The following is a 4961-nucleotide window of genomic DNA, read 5'->3' on the forward strand; positions in this document are numbered from 1 at the left end:
TGCACCTACTCAACATTGCTGGGTGCCATTGATGGACTGCTTCTACTGAAATGATGTCACCTGTTGGAGTCTGAACCTATTCCACAATGCTGGGTGCCATTGATGGACTGCTTCTACTAAAATGATGTCACCTGTTGCTGTTTGCACCTGTTCCACAATGCTGGGTGCCACTGATGGACTGCTTCTACTGAGATGATGTCACTTGTTGCTGTCAGCACCTATTCAACAGTGCTGGGTAGGCGGAAAAGGAACGATTTCAGAAATGCGATTTGTCGGTGCTTTGTTTTTTAACTGCTGGAACTGTGAACTACTTTTTGTGAATATTTGTATTAACTGATTTTTTGTGTATTACTGTTTGTGAAAAGTTATAAGACTGCTCATATTCGTCATTGCTGACGTTATCGATTGAATTGTTTAACCACATGATATTTCTGTAAACTATTATGTAAAGTCACATGTATGAAAGAATTTGTATTGCTTAGTGTATTTTATATATTAGGCTATTGAAAGGTCAGTGCAAAGCCAAAATTTTATCTAGTTATATGATATTTACGTATTAATATGATCTTTTATTTTTGTCTGTATTTTTTTTGACGAATTTGGTGGTATTTTCACCACCAATGCTGGCAAAAATACCATCAAATTCTAGCCCGTGGAGGAAGGGCATATGAAAGGTGGCTACACTGAGCCACAGCGCCAAAAATCGCGCCAGAGAGAGTATTGTTCCGCCGCCTCCACTGGCAGTGCGTGTTGAGAGGTAGTGGCAAGCAGTTCTTGCCGGGAGTGCTGGCCGATTAGTTGTGGTGGACACAGCTTGTAGCTGAAGTGGGATGAGATGTGGTAGTGCAGAGTGTTGTTCCATGTTTTATGCAGTTATTGATGGGAGAGATAGCAGATGTTGTTCCAATGCAGATATTGTAATGATCTGAGTGCTTTTCGTCAATATAAATTAAGGTAACTAACTACTGTTCTTATTTTCTTATTATTGTGTCTCCTGAATAATGCTTCATTACAGGTTCAGTCAACAAAGCATCTGGCTTGTGTTCTTGTATTAGAGTGTAATTTTGGTTTTCTTGCACAGTTATAGTATTTCTAATTTTCCTTTATCACGTCAGTATAATTGATATTTAAAAATTCTTGTCTTATTGAAGAAGAACCGTGCCAGATGTGCGTTGAGTCATACTACCACATACAGAACAGTTACACTTGTGCTTTGTTGGATTCGTAGATTTTATAGTTGCTGGGGACTTAATTAATTAATTGTGCTAACAGAAATTTCATTTCATTCTTTGTTGTCATTCTATGCAGTCAGATAGCGTAACAATTAGTTGTCAGGGCCAGCCGTTTACGAGACTTGCGTAATCGGAGATACAGCGACAGAAAACTAAAAAGATTTGCATTTCATTTTTAATTAAGCCCCCATGCACTGTTCACTAATTGTTTCACTGTCTACACCATTGTTTGCAGCCCGCCCCATTTTCCTATGTACAATTACCAAATTACTACTTTCAACATTAGTTAATTCATTACTCGGTGGCGCTAACACACTGCATTCGTCTTCTCTGTCATTTCTCAGTTTACTTTGGAGCCTAGTATGACGTTTTTCACACGCCATTATTGTCACAATATTTCACACGACAACACAAAAAAAAACACAATTTGAAGAGCAAAAATAAGAGAACACATTAACATAGAACTGAAAATAATATCTAGTTAATTGCAAGCGCAGCTGCGAAATACTTGGTGCAAATCTACATGCATGCCACAACTGTTTTACTGTGCAACTACAAGAAAATTCTCTCTACAATTACGTGCTAGCAATAAACAAAATCTACACTAATTACACAAACTACAAGAAAAAATCAGAAGATTCCAGTGAGGTATCCTCGGCCAAGGGTCGACATATGAAACGTCCCCTTAGAACAATTTATACAAGACTGTGCTTAACCTGACACACAATATTATTTAGCGCAACGCAATCTGACTTTAAAAAATCTCTACAAAAGAATGGCCCTGACTAACATTAACCTATACCTTTCACAAATCACTTACCTCACAAAAATCTTCGTTACTGGAACTACTGCAATACAGCGAGCGCCACCACTGCCAGCTAAATAAAAGATTCAAACTACGGAAGGCACTAACTACTGATAGGGATAGTTAGCAAATGAAAGATATTAATAGAGAACAAACAATGTATTTACCTTAATAGTCATAATATATATATAGCAGTTCATGACAAATTACAAAACTCCGCCATCTCTCTCCCCACATCCACCACTGCTGGCGGCTCACCTCCAACTGCGCAACGCTACGCGCTGTTCACATCCAGCTGCCGCTGCCCAACACTACAATGGCAGACAACAATGCAAACTAGCCACAGGCTGCACACAGCACAGCCAGTGATTTTCATACAGAGAGCGCTACGTGGCGGCGGCGTTACCAATATAAGAACCTAAACAGCCTACTTACATAAAGAAAACATAATCAGCCTACTTACATAAAGAAAACATAAACAGCCTACTTACATAAAGAAAACATAGACAGCCTACTTACACATGTAAAATGTTCTTTAGGTATCGTATTCTATTGCTGAGCAAAACTGAGTTCTGGTTGGCCCTGTGTTGCCCATGTGGACAGTGTCGTGAAATAAAACTTCCAACTTTATGAAATGCAAAATTTGAAACAGAGAAAATGAATCTAATGAAATACCAAAAGAAACTAATTGTGTGCTCAATGAAAACTATATAACTAAAACTCAGTACTGAAGCGTGTTATGAACGTTGCGTGATACTGTATGAAGTGCATTGTTTCATTTGGAATATCCACAAAAATAAATTACTGCTGTACTCGGAAGAAAATAGCTGTTTGAAGTTATCAACACTGTTCACTGAAAATTAATCTGGTTACTAGCACGATACCTGACAGTCCCGACTACACACAATTTGCTCAGGAATGCAAGGTGAGATGTGCCCTGAAATAAAAGTGGCTGTTTTGCTGATGTACTAATGTTCTCGGAAGCAAATGCAAATGAGCAGATGCAGCAGCTAAAGGTAAATAATCTAATCTAAATTTTTTTGTGCGTCAGAAAAAATCTGTGACAAAATCTTCACGACTTTACTACGAACAATGGCGGTGGGTTTTACTCTAAAGAAAATCGTTCTTGAGAAATCAAACTCTGATTATTGACAAAAAGCTGCAAAACATAAGAAGACTCTAACACATAAAATTCTCTCTTTATAGGGAAACTACAAACATACCTTTAAAACTCCTGCAAAATCTTCTCCATCATTTCAAAGAGCAAGAAAATATTATAAATGAGTTTTTGACTCCATAATAGAGTATACCAGATAGTTCCTCCCAGATTCACAAATAACAGACATTTCTCCCCCTCTCCCACCTCTCCTCCTCTGCCCCCCCTCTCTGCCCCCCTCTCTGCCCCCCCTCTCTGCCCCCCTCTCTGCACCCCCTCTCTGCCACCCTCTCTGCCCCCCTCTCTGCCACCCTCTCTGCCACCCTCTCTGCACCCCTCTCTGCCCCCCTCTCTGCCCACCCTCTCTGCCCACCCTCTCTGCCCCCCTCTCTGCCCACCCTCTCTGCCCCCTCTCTGCCCCCCTCTCTGCCCCCCTCTCTGCCCCACACCTCTGCCCCCCTCACTGCCCCCTCTCTGCCCCCCTCTCTGCCCCCCTCTCTGTCACCCCTCTCTGCCCCACCTCTCTGCCCCCCTCTCTGCTCCCCCTCTCTGCTCCCCTCTCTGCCCCCTCTGTCCCCCCTCTCTGCCCCCCTCTCTGCCCCCCTCTCTGCCCCCCTCTCTGCCCACCCTCTTCCCCCTCTCTGCCCCCCCTCTCTGCCCCCCTCTCTGCCCCCTCTCTGCCCCCCTCTCTGCCCCACACCTCTGCCCCCCTCACTGCCCCCTCTCTGCCCCCCTCTCTGCCCCCCTCTCTGTCACCCCTCTCTGCCCCACCTCTCTGCCCCCCTCTCTGCTCGCCCTCTCTGCCCCCCTCTCTGTTCCCCTCTCTGCTCCCCCTCTCTGCTCCCCTGTCTATCCCCCTCTCTGCCCCCTCTCTGCCCCCCTCTCTGCCCTCCCTCTCTGCCCTCCCTCTCTGCCCCCCTCTCTGCCCCCCTCTCTGCCCCCCTCTCTGCCCACACTCTGCCCCATCTCTGCCCACCCTCTCTGCCCCCCCTCTCTGCCCCCCCTCTCTGCCCCCCCTCTCTGCCCCCCTCTCTGCCCCCCCTCTCTGCCCCCCTCTCCCTCCGAAAAAAACAACTACTCATTACTATAAACAAGAATGTCCAGCGTTGCGCAACTGATTGACTAGCAAGTCAACCAAGTAAAGATGAATTATCTAAAACAGCAGAAATACCAAAGCCTTACACGAATACCTATAGCCTAACGTGGAATCCGAATAACATATCGTTCTTGGCGAATCTTGACATAATTTGGAAGTGAAGGGCCGGCCGGAGTGGCCGAGCGGTTCTAGGCACTACAGTCTGGAACCGCGCAACCGCTACGGCCGCAGGTTCGAATCCTGCCTCGGGCTTGGATGTGTCTGATGTCCTTAGGTTAGTTAGGTTTAAGTAGTTCTAAGTTCTAGGGGACTGATGACCTCAGATGTTAAGTCCCATAGTGCTCAGAGCCATTTGAACCATTTTTTGTATGTATCTTGAAACGTATAATGTAAAAGTGCGACGGAATGGTAGAGTTTTGCAATCTTTGTTCGATATCTATGTTTATTGCTGATATTATAGCGATAACCGCAGTCCCTTGTTTCTAAACTCATTCCATTTTCATGAGCCTAACAGCTCATTCTTTGTGGCGAGGTGCTGATTCGGCGTTTTCAGACGGGCTAAACGGCAACACGAAGAATTTTGTACAATAGTGCAAGTACTATCAAGTTTCTGATGCCAGTCGCGCGCGTAGTTCAGTGTATCGTGTGTATGATTGTAGAGTGGGCATTGAC

Source organism: Schistocerca cancellata, chromosome 7, assembly GCF_023864275.1.
Source record: "Schistocerca cancellata isolate TAMUIC-IGC-003103 chromosome 7, iqSchCanc2.1, whole genome shotgun sequence".
In the NCBI taxonomy this organism is placed as follows: Eukaryota; Metazoa; Arthropoda; class Insecta; order Orthoptera; family Acrididae; genus Schistocerca; species Schistocerca cancellata.